The sequence below is a fragment of the Balaenoptera acutorostrata genome, chromosome 5, assembly GCF_949987535.1.
Source record: "Balaenoptera acutorostrata chromosome 5, mBalAcu1.1, whole genome shotgun sequence".
Classification (NCBI taxonomy): Eukaryota; Metazoa; Chordata; class Mammalia; order Artiodactyla; family Balaenopteridae; genus Balaenoptera; species Balaenoptera acutorostrata.
Window position 1 is genome coordinate 86,968,907 of NC_080068.1, and position 13,141 is coordinate 86,982,047.

Below are 13,141 nucleotides of genomic sequence, written 5' to 3' on the forward strand. Positions count from 1 at the left end.
GGATGAAGGTAACAGGTGCAAATTACCATTTGAAAGAGTGATTCATGTCACCAAGACTAACTGTTGACTAGGGAGGCTTAAATCAACCCTATTTGAAGTTCTATTATTTTTAAAATGCTGACAGAGAATCCACACTTACATACATCATTGCACAGATAAGACATGCTCCCTGCCCTCTGGGTTTGCCATTTCAGTGAAACAGATGGCAAGATTATAGAATGAATGTGGAAGCAGTGGGCAGGGAAATGACGATAGATTTTTACAACTCTAAAAATGTTCTGAAATGGAATTACCAGTAGGTAGATGACACTTAGATAATGGCTATTTCTAAATTCAGATGTTTATACAAATTTTTTTTATATATACAAATTTTCGAAAAGGCACTGAGCAGCTAGGCTTCAGTTGTTCTCATTCTAAAAATGTATTTTAAAGATAGGCATCATCATTCATGCTAATATTTACAATGAAATGCGAAAATCAAATACCTAAATATTTTAATGTACATGTTGTTGGTTACATCATAATGATTGTTAAAATGTATTACTAATAATGAATAATTAGTTCTTTTTTAATTAAATGAGAGGATGTAATTTTCTGTGAAGAGAAGTATATAATGTAGTGCTTCTGAAGCCCAGGTCCAATTTGATGTGACGTAGGGGAAGAGATAGGAGAAAGGGAAGGTGATAGAGCATCATGGTAAATGAGTAACTGATGAAAAAGAAAGAAGTATTTCCTTAAACTGTGAAGATGCCATTTACCAAAAAGGAAAGAACATTCAAGAAGCTTCTAGGGGGGAGATTTGACAACCCAACTGAAATGGTAGAACAGACTTAAAAGTCAGAGTTTGTAGGGGGAGAAATTGATCAGGATGAGGGCCATCAGGGCAAGATAGGGTTGAGTTGGGCTTTTGCTTAATGGGATAAGTCTAGAAAGGTTTCAACATAAAATATTGTAAAAAGCAATGGAAAAGCTAGCAACTCAAGGTTGAATATGAAAGAAGAGGTGCGAGCTTTAGGAAGCAGAGGAAGTGGGAACAAAGGATTGGACGGAAAGCTTGTAAAACTGGGTGAAAATTATTTCCTGTGATTATTAAATTGCCTGTGTAAGTAAGCGACTATGTCTAAATCAAAAGAATTGTAGAAAATTTATTTTAATATCTCGAATTGAGTTTCTGAAGCCAATGTAGATTCCAGTTCTATAATATGATGGAATTGGATTTAGCTTCTAGAGGCAAATTCTACAGTAAAAATAATCCTCTCTGATGCTTCTCCTCACCCCATATCCATTTTTGCTAATTTCTATTTTTTTTTTTATAAAATATGCTGAAACACTACTTTTATCCTATGAGTAAGGGACTCCCATTCTTATTATTTTTTTTCTCAGCAACGTTGGAAAAGGCATAATTTCAAACAATATTTTCTAGCTCTCTTAGGTTGCTGCACATAATCTGATAGATTAAGTGGTGCATGTTGGTGTAAGTTACCATCTGCGAGGCCCACTGCTGAGACTCATAGAAACACATTTCTATTGGCTTTACACAGTATTAAAAAAAAAAGAGTGGACTAACGAAACTTAAATGTCATTCTTATTTTGCATTTTATGTTTATACTTTGTATTTTGGGGAAACTGTCTTCTGAAAAAAAACATATTACTTTAAAATGACTCATTCTATAAACATTTTCCGAATGCCTGCCAACACATTGCGCATTGAGTTAACCTGTCTACCTATTCCAAAGTAACCTTCAATGGAAGACAAAAGAGGAATTACAAAAGAAAGTAATAAACACCATTATGAAAATAAATACCAAAAAAAACCCCCGACACAGTCTTGAAGATAGGAAACAGCCATTACATAAAATCTATTTGTGATTTATTACTGTCCATTAAATAGATTCTAAGGTAAAACATCATTTTACGGCAAAATTCAGATCTTTCAACCTCATGAAAAGTGGATCATTTTAACATTTGAATTTTAGTTTTAAAATAATTTATTTTGCATTTACATTATGTGTAAAGATCAGATGTTCAAAATTATATGTATTATTTCCTAAACCCAATCATATTTGTGTGTTGATAAAAGTTATCTTGGTTTTTTGAAAGAGAATACGGGTCATACGAGAATTCTTTAGATATATGATGTTACATATAATATACACATACATAATTCTATAATTAGAGGCTAAACCTTTTAAGAAGGGTGTATCATCTGATAAAAAATGTCTCTGATCTTAAGAGGTTGTTTATCATAACTTGAGACATACAGGTAATTATAAACAAATAATTTTACTGAAGCAGATATAGTAAAGCTTTTTAAAAAGTTAATTGAAAATGAAATAAGCAACTATACACTTTATCTTGATTCTTTCTGAGGTTGAGCAACAAAACTAGTTAGCCCCGCACAGATATTACACACTACTTATATAGAATTAAAATAATCATGAAAATGCCATGAAAATAATTAAATATACAATGGATGAAAGTCATGCCAGAATCATGAAAGACTTAAGTAAGAATTCTAGCACTTATCTGAGGAAACAATCCCTTATTCTTTATAAATAAGTTTGGAGAAAACTGGCGCATAATAAGAACATTTTTCCAAGGAGTTATTTGACTGTTTCCAAATGCTCTGTTAATTTATTATACTAAGAAGGGGAGAAATATTTGAAAAGAAAGATGCCTATTGAATATTTGAAATAATATTGTTTAAATAATGAAAGATATTTTCTACATTCTATTAATATTATGTCAGATGTGAAATATTTTTATTAGGTGGTATCAGGAAGGTGAATTAAGAAATTGAAATGCTTTAAATCAGCATTGAAATTTGTCATAAACTCTCTCCAGCCTTCACTTGTTTTATACTCCTTCATACATACTATGTCTATACCTCAGACAATTGAGACCATTTAGGATTTACCAAAGGTCTCAAGACTTGTTTTGTGAGTATTCTTCCATCTACCTGGAATGTTCTTTATTCCAGGGTTTCTCAACCTGGGCACTGTTGACAATTTGGGCTGGATTATTCTTGTGGCGGGTTGTCTTTTATTTTTTCCCTCTTTATTCCAATAAACATTTCTATTTTCACAGTTGTACTGATGATAGATTTCTTTTGTACTCATTTTTAAACTTACTTCAGTTGCATTTTTAGATTGAAACCTATAAAACTATAAAGTGTTATCTGCAAAATGTGAACTGTATATATACTTTTCCTTAGAGGTAAAAACACATAAAGAATATGCAGGCAAAGCAGGGCCACATCTGGGGATTACATAACAATTTAGCTCTGTGGCAGCCACTATAATATCTGGGAAAGCAGAGAAAGCAAAAAAGATGAGAAAATGACCCTCCAAAAAGTAACTGAATTTCCATCTTCCCATCACTTTCTATGGATTGAGGCCAGTCCTCAGATACTTGTTAGACTATGCTCATCTCACTTGGCTGAACAGGGATGAGTTGCGACCCGTGGTTATAGGAATACATTCAGGTAGGTATAATTGGAGTTCTGACACAAGGCCTGAATGAATTCAACATTACACACCAGTGTATTTGTATATGCATAGAATTTATTCATTAAAACATACAAAAAAACAGCTTATTTAAAATAAAATAATACAAGTAGTAGATTCTCCACGTTCTACATCCTAAAATTGCTGCAATTTGTCCATCTCCTCTTGGTTCTCTAGATTCATCTAAGAATGGTGCTAACTCTTCAGAAGTGTTGGGTGTCTTAGAATTATATTCATTTAGACAAGGCAGCAGAAACCATCTTTTCACCCCCAAGCTCATGACCTTTGGATTTGTCATGTCTACCCTCTTAACTCTTTCAGATTACTCAACTCTTTATCCCTAGTTTTTGGACTCATGATTAGCTTTTTCTCTATCATTGTCCACTGGCAAAGTTTATTCTTCTCTGAGAATTCTAATTCAAAAGATATGGCTTCTTTCTTATTTATCCTTACGTCAGGGTTACATCTTCTCTCTACAAAAACATCTTTAGAGAACGACCTCTATTTATCAAAAATATTTTATTCATCCAGCAAAAATAGATGATGAATAAACAGTAAAATGAATATATTCTTTCCACTACACTCTTCCAGTAGCCTCTTAGCCTACTTCTCTTGTGGATCTTGTAAATTATAGGATGTTTAGCAGCATCCTTGACCTCTACTCACTAAATGCCAGCTTCATTCCCCAAGTTGTGACAAATAAAAATGTCTCCAGACATTGCCAAATGTCTCCTGGAGGTAGGGGGAAGGGGATGCAAGTTCAAATTGCCTCCTGTTAAAAATCACTCTTTAATCTCTTCATATATACTTGATTAAATCTTAACCATCATTCTCCTTTCAGACATAGAACAAATATAATCTTTACATCCTCCTCATGCTACTAATCACTTGTATCATATTCAAACAACCCCATTCTTCTTTATTATAAGTATTTATGGCCAAATCTTATCTATGCCACTATGAAATCTGGTTTAATGCTGGAATCATGCATTTTCTTCCTTGGTGTCTCCAAGAGGGCTTTATCCCAAGACACACCTCTTATTTCCTCAGAAAGTGACAAATATTTGTTATATGACAGTCAATATTACTATCATCACCATATTTTTAGCCTCTACATCACTGTTTGTGCTATATATTTTGAAAATGCAAGCCATGATTAATATTAATCAATCTGAAGCATGATACAGGCAAGTTCTACTCCCTTTTATTGTTTAAAATTTGAGAGTAAGTCTTTGCTGTTGAATTCAGTAATGGTCTTTTTGTCTTTTCTCTCTGCAGATAAAGTTCATTACTGGGGCTTCCCTGGTGGCGCAGTGGTTGAGAATCTGCCTGCCAATGCAGGGGACACGGGTTCGAGCCCTGGTCTGGGAAGATCCCACATGCCGCGGTGCAGCTGGGCCCGTGAGCCACAATTACTGAGCCTGCGCGTCTGGAGCCTGTGCTCCGCAACAAGAGAGGCCACGATAGTGAGAGGCCCGCGCACCGCGATGAAGAGTGGTCCCCACTTGCCACAACTAGAGAAAGCCCTCGCACAGAAACGAAGACCCAACACAGCCATAAATAAATAAATAAATAAAATTTAAAAAAAAAAAAAAAAAGTTCATTACTAAACAAGTTAGCTTTTCAATTACTGCTGCTAAGCCATAAGTAATTAGAACTCACTGAAACTTTCACAGTCATTTTTTTTCCATTGTTCTTTTCTAGGCACTAACAACTTAAAATAAGATAAAATTATGCCAATTATGATTTTTTTAAAATATGTGGATAAAAAATGTAACTTGGCTCTCAGCCTGAAGACAAATAATTCGAATAACAAACTTAAACTGTTTTTTTCTTTCCGTCTTTCTCTCTTTTTTCTTTCCAAGTCTGTGGTTAAGCCTTGTTAGTGTTTGGATAGGATTCTTAAATACAAAACTTTGTGTTATTATAGATAGTAGAGCAAATAATTACATGTCTTGCTCTATTATTTGTGAGAAAGCATAACATCCTAGAACTAGATTGCCAATTAAGGCCTAAAAGGGAAGACTAACAGAATGAATGAAATTTTGAGTCAAATGGAAAATCAATGGTCAGGCAAGTCTTTGAAAAAAATGAGGTGGGCTGGTAGAGTGATGCTTTTAGCCCTTTGCCTCTTGAAGTTGACACAAGTGAAGGATGAGTGCTCATGAGTTCTCTAGCTCCAGGGTGAGGCCCTAAGGAAGGCAAAACAATTTGAGGATACAGTGAAGGATGGCTGAGATGATGTGACAAGGCTGGGACCTACAGGACACTCAAATAAAACCGGTGATCTTGAACACCCCATCACACACACACACAACCCAGACTTAGCTTATTCTCTCAATCATAGTCAGAGGTACTGAATTCACAGTTGGCAGCTCAGCATTGGGTTCTTCAGGGAGCTGATTCATTCATGATTAGAAAATTGGACATTTTTTCAAGACTTAGTAGAACTTAGCCCCCAGTGTAATGAGTTTTTTCTTTGCTTTGTTTTATTTTAAAACTACTTTTGCATTAGTCTTTGTTTCTCTTTTTTTATGCTCATTAACCACCTAGCCACCAAGGTCTGTCTCTACTAATATATGACCCTTAGGGATCAAGTTCTTATGCTTGAACCCCAGCCTAGAGCTTAGGGCCCTGGTATTTGGTATCAGACCTTCATTATAAGCCTATCCGCCTGCCTGGGGTTTCCAGATTTTGCCCAGGTTCCCCATCCCAGCATTCTACTCACTTGTTAGATTTCTGAACCATGTCATCTGGGATATAATATGAATTAAGAGTGGCAGATCTAATTTGCAAATCCAAATACGTCTGAATTTGAAGTTCTCTATTAATTTCCTTTCTAGATGCAGGAGCCCAGGCTTGCTAGTGCTACACCCAGGTACTGCTATGTTTCCCCAATAGTGCTGGAGTATCATCCCCTTAAGGCCCTCAGCAGTGCCTGCAGATATCATGTCTTCATGCTCTGCTTGGGATCCACCCCAAAGAATTTGCTCTAGATTCCATTGACTCCCATCTGGAGAGAACTACCCTAGACGTCTGGATACCTAGGACATTTCTGACCCTGTTTTCATATTTGAGACACACAGTCTTTAGAAGAAGACCACCATTTTTACTTTACGATTAGTTAATAGTGCATTAATTAAAATAGGCATAATATTTCTACACACAAAAAATAGACTTACATGCTTTTAACTTGGGCAAATTTGCTGGTGATGCATTAATATGCTCTAGTAGTTTTTTGTGTTTTTTTTTCTGGTCACATAAACACACTAATGATTACAGCAAAATGAATTAACAAGGCCTTCAAAATCAAAGATATATTTAGTATTTGCTGCCTTTCAGGGGGTAGAAGATAAAATGTTGTAATCATCAATGAAAATTACTGCCACCTGTACCTAATTACAACATTTCTACAGCCTTGCTTTATTAGCTGTTCTGGGTATAGTCAACTATAAAAATAAATCAAAGCCACACAGCCAGTTTGGAGTTGCTTCTGACCACTGGGGTAAGTTATGTTTTGTGACATAAGGATTTTTTTCTATTTTTTCCGTACATATTACACTTCCCAAATCTTCAGATTATTCTACAATGAGCATTTAGTTTCTTTTTGAAAGATTAACACATTTCTCAATTTTTTCATCTCATATTTTACCCATTATGAAAAACTGTAGTTTAAGTAAGGCTATAATTAAAACATCTAGTTAAATAACTCTAATATTAATCCTGAATTTTGGATAATTTTGAAGTGAAATATTTATCTTATTCCCTTCTGTTTTAAAGGAGATTTTCACATTTAAATAATCAAATTTGAGTGCAGTGTACTGCATGAACATCAAAACAAGATACAAACAGGGATTTTAAAGACCATACCTAAACACTTTCATTCTAAGAATATCCCTATGTTTATATCACTACAAATCATATCAAGTTTTTAATATATCCTAATGTACTAAAGCCCTGTTGGTGGATATTATATTTAGCTGCTCAAAGTCAGTATCATATAAAATAAATAATTTGACTTGACTCTAGAAAGTATGAAAACTTTCTACAGTACTTCTCATATTTTAAAAGAAAAAAAAATTAAATTAAAACTAAAAGTTATAAAAGGCATTAAACGATCATGGCCATTAATAAGTCATCCATATATAAAAAAGAATTGCTATACCTAAAGTTCAATTGGCTAATTTAATTTCCACAGGAAATACAAGCATTTCTATAATGAAATTGAATCAAGATGATAAAATACCAATAAAAAGTAGCCAGCATTGATACAAAGCAGGTTTGCTCACATTGTAAAAGGTTGCAAACTACAATTTCAATGGAGTCTACAAACAGAACCATGTTTCCCTTAATACATTTTAATAAATATATACTTACATAAATATAACTATATATGAATATTGTGCATGTATAAATGAACATATATACACATACAGATATACAAATGTAAATCTAGGGCTTTTTTCCAGAATTTTGAAAAGAATAGTGTAGGATACTATATCAACAATCAAACAACCAAGGTGTTTGATCAAATGCAAAGCAGAATTTCCTTCACACAAAACATAATGCCTGTTGGCGAAAACGTTCCAAGGAAGCTCAGCTGGCAATTTAAAGAGTCCTTGGGGGGATTAATTTAGCTCCTTCATCAAGACTTAGCAGAGAGGCACTAAGAGCTGGGGCTGGTAAAGGTACATTTATCTTAACAGTCAGCAAAGCTTGGGCTGGGTTTCCTTATGGCAAATCACGAACATTCTGTGGGACTTGGGCAGAGGATTCTAGTGCAATAACTGCATTAGATTAGCTTTGTAAAAAAGCTTAGACATACTCGTTAGCTGTTTACTCTAACGCTTATTCAAAATGCCGTCATCAGAAACCCTGGTGAAAAGATTGTCAAACAGATTACTTTTGTTAATTAATCGGATTACCAATCAACTAAGCCATTCGGCTCTGTGACAGCACTGAATGTATTTAATGTGGTAGACATTCAACATTAGGCCAAGATCTAAGAACACAGGTGTGTGTATCTGTGTGTGTGTTTTACATTTTTCCCCCAAAGGAAAACCGAATAATGCAACATATTTTTCTATGGCGAAAATAAGAGGTGTTACAGATATCAGTGATGTGTAGAAACTTTTTAATTCTGTGGGATGCCAAGGTGGCAGAATGTTGTGTCCCAAAGAAAGTAAATGAGGCAGGCAGAATGGCATGTATGCTAATACATATTTGCTCACAGACACACACACTTACAGCTTTAAAGGGAATACATAAAAATTATGCTGCAGACAATGTCTTTATACAAATTTATCATAGCATCTGTCAGCTCCATAATATGTTCATAAAACTAGGAACACGTGTCTTCACAGCATGCTCATTTTGGGATGCCCACTGTTGTTATCTCAACTTCTCTTGCTGCTAGGCTGGCTGTTGTCTTTCAGATCATAGACTCAGGAATTCATGTTCCTTCACTTCCACATCAAAACAAGAAGTTTAAATTTAAATACATCAAAGGTACAACAGGAGAGGTACAAAAGGAGAGGGAAATAAAACTACTTAGAAAGAGAATTCAAATAACATTTCTAGGATTAGAGGGAACTCAAGAAAAATCTCATAGATGACTGGTACAAAGGGATAAAGTCAAAGGGGATTACTGAGTTATTAATACAAGTCTAATCCTAGCAAGTATTCTGGCTATCCCAAAGTCAACGAAACCTCAACGCTGTTTGGAATTTCAGTAATGGCAGTGGAAGACATGTCACAAAACAGCACTAGATAAATTACTTGATATGTACTAAGAATGATAATTGTATGAAATTCTAAACATATTTACTGCATAAGGGGTTGTCGAAAGATATTAGTATGTTATCTGCTAAACATCATTACCTTTTTGGTCTATATGTCCTGAAAACTTCCAGCATTTTCCACAAAGATTTTAGTAAAGATGTTTGTAATGTTTATATTTTCAGGGGATGCCATAAAATACATTCTGCTAAGTTTCACCTTTACAAAGACTGACCGTCCAGAACACAACATTAATTAAAATTCACTAGACTGGGCTTCCCTGGTGGCGCAGTGGTTGAGAGTCTGCCTGCTAATGCAGGGGACACGGGTTCGAGCCCTGGTCTGGGAAGACCCCACATGCCGCGGAGCAACTAAGCCCGTGAGCCACGGCTGCTGAGCCTGTGCGTCTGGAGCGTGTGCTCCGCAACAAGAGAGGCCGCGATAGTGAGAGGCCCGCGCACCGCGATGAAGAGTGGCCCCCGCTTGCCGCAAATAGAGAAAGCCCTCGCACAGAAACGAACACCCAGCACAGCCATAAATAAATAAATAAATAAAATTAAAAAAAAAAAAATTCACTAGACTTAGAATATGTGAAATAATGGAGAAACTAGATCTTGATATATTTGGGAAGGAACAACTTAAAACATATCTGGGGCTCTACATTGTATGAATAGAGATTTTAGAGAAATTTTCTATTAAATAATAGGCAAATGGAAACATTTCTACTTCTCTTCATCTGTTAACTACCTCTGATAATTAAGAAATCAATTAGCCACTTCAAAACAAATCTCATAGATTTGCTTGGTACTCAAAGAACAATACAACACTGTGAATCCTAGCTAAGTGGGTTCAAAACATTTCAGCTGAATGACAAGCAAACAAAAATTCTTCCAAATCCTTATACTCTTCGCCAGAGTTGGGATTTCTTCCAACTCTTACTAGAACTACATTAAGAAACAAGTCACTCTCCTGATGCTGTTTGTACACTAATAGCCATTTCATTTAGCTTTTCATAGCTGAACATTAAGGGCAGATGCTATGCAAGATGTTAAATGCAATGTGTCCTATATGTGAGGCAATTTCTCTGAAAATTCCATGAAATTCATGTTAACCTTTCACTTTTCTTGGATTTCTCTTGAGAGAAAAATGGCACAGAATAGTGCATTTCAATAAGCTGCCCCCAAAAGAACAACATATTATCAGCATCATTAATAGGATTAACATTTCTTAGTAAAATTATTTATTATGTAGCTTGAGTTTAATATTAGTAAATTAAGAGTTTTAAAAAGTCACAGAAAGCCAAAGTACCTACTAGAATATTTAAAGTATCTATGAAATTAAGTAAAAACACACATTCTTTCTCTGAGTATTATTGTTGTAGTGTATAGTTTTAAGGACGAAATGCTTTGAGGGAAGTGAAAAATAAATGTCATAAGATGGAAAGAGTACAGACATTGTACTCAAACATATTTAAATTCTGGTACTGACTGATATTTATTTATGTCATGATCTTAGATTATAAAATCCTCCTGAGACTCAGATTCTATATTTCTTAAATAGGAATAACAAGAATAATGATAAGAGGTACCATTTGTGGAAGAGAGCCTAATATGTTTCAGGCACTGAACCAGGTGCTTTGTGTCATCAACTCTCCTTTTTTTCAGTAATCCTATTACATAGGTATCATTATCCTAGTTGTTAACAAATGTAGAAACTGAAGCTTATGGAGAAAAGAAAATAGAAATATAAATAATATCTACCTTGCAAATTTTGTTTTTTTTTTTAAGATTAAAGAAAATTCTGTTTTATTCAGTGACATGTAGAGTGCCCTGGAAAAAAAAGTGCATACTCTTAAAATATTATTTTCCACAGTTCTCCACCCCACTCCACTTTTCTGGAGTATATCTTTCCTGAAACACAGAACGCTCTTCAATCAAATGGCCATTCACCGACACTGCAGAAATTAGCATTTCAAAGTTTTAATGTTTTTTTTACTGACAAGCATCAATCCATGCTTCCACCCAAATGGACATCAAGGTCTGCAAAGCCTCTCTCTGTGCTTCTCCTAAGCCATGACTCACTGCATTCCCTGACCTTGATTTCTATCGCATTGTCTGTCCTTCCTGGGTTGAGAACTTTCTCTCTTATATCTCTGAGCATTTTTTTTATATCCAACTCCTTCTAAATCCTAAATACTATTCCTAGGAGCGTTGTTATGGATTCACAAAGTCTTTCTTTGCTATACTGTAATGTAAGGCAGAGAAATCCTGTAGCATGTATTTTACACATGACCATTCTTCTGTAATTACAAATAAAAGGAAGGGAGGAAGAAAAGAAGGAGAAAATTGACCCTTACGTGAAGGTAGGGGAGCAACGGAATGAGTCATTATGCCAGACCTCCTTTGTGCTCATATTGTTTTAGGTTCTTACCTGCACACACACATATTACTTCAGTTACTCCTAACAATAGGCCTGCAAATTAGGAATTCTCTTCAGTTTTATTTAAGAGTTATTTTAGGTTGAGAAAAAGAAATGTCAAATTATACTGCTAATTTGTGATACAGCTGGAATTTGATCCTGATCTGACTCTAAAACTCCTCCTGTCAATTCTCTTAGAAGAGGGAGGTTTCGATGTCAGGATAAGAATAGGGATAGTGAAGTAGATAATACATGCAGGAACCTCATCTGAGTTCCAGGGTCTGTTTTTATAACCTCCAGAGCATTTCAAACCACGGTCAGCTTCCATGCGATAGCAGCTCTGGTCCGGCCAACAATCAAGTCTGAATGTGGGAGCCAAAGTCTCTACTATTTCCAACCACATCATCCTTGTGAATTCACTCTCTGCTGTTGCACCTTGATCTCACCAGCCAGCCCATTACCTCCTTACATTCAGAAACATCATGCTAACATTTCCTAAGTCTTGTTCCAGTGTCCGTTGAAAACATTTTCCAGTTTCTGTTTCTCATTTGCTCTACCTTACTAACTCAAGCCTCTTGTTCTAAGCAAAGATACTTGACATCATTTTCCTGATAACTTTATTTCCATTTCCATCACGTCAAACTTACATTTTCTCTTGAATGTTTTTCCTTTATCTTCCTCATCCTTTTCCTTCTTCTTAACTCCTGACCTATTAGCTTCATTTTCCTTATTATCATATCTACTTTGCACTGCAGCTTATGATGCTTATATATTATTTCAGTTGCTACATGTAAGCTTTTTGAAAAGCAAGGTGCAAGTTTGATTCAACACTGTATTTCTCTCAAGGCCTAAAGTGATAGCTTACACATAATAGTTTGTAATCAATACTCATCAAAATGGAGATACATCAAGTATTTACAAGTTACATCCCATGGAAAAACTAAGCCCAGGAATGGGAGAGAATTTAAAATTTCCACTTATCTCTCAAGATGATAAATATGATTTACAGTTTAAATATCTAGACTGAAATCACTTTAAACGTCTAGGTGGTCTATCTTTGATCCAAGAATGTGTTTTTATTAAACAACCACATAAGAAACATACAAACTATTCAGTCACGCATTTACTCTTAATGTATTCTTATACTTCCCCACCATGCTTCAGAAAATGTTTTGCTTCATTACTTAAATAGTTGTAATGATACAGTAAGCAAAATTATGTACAATGAAACTAAACATTAAGAATTTTAGAGCTTATAGTGTGAATTTTCAAGTTATTACCTACTCTGCCATTAGAAATAATCAGACAGCAACTGTGCAAAATCACAAAATCTCTGCAGTGCCAAGAATACCTTTATCAGTAAACCTAGAAGTTGTTTTCCACGTGGAACACATGAGATTTGTAAAAATTATTATTAATACCCAAAGGGCACCTGCATA

The 13,141-nt window shown here is 35.0% G+C and overlaps 1 protein-coding gene across 6 annotated transcripts in view; it reads right to left on the reverse strand.

Annotated features, from left to right (window-relative positions):
• The window catches only part of PCDH7 (protocadherin 7), a 409,841-nt gene that overhangs the window by 112,149 nt on the left and 284,551 nt on the right, over nucleotides 1-13,141 (reverse strand). The gene's annotated exons all lie outside the window — the stretch shown is intronic.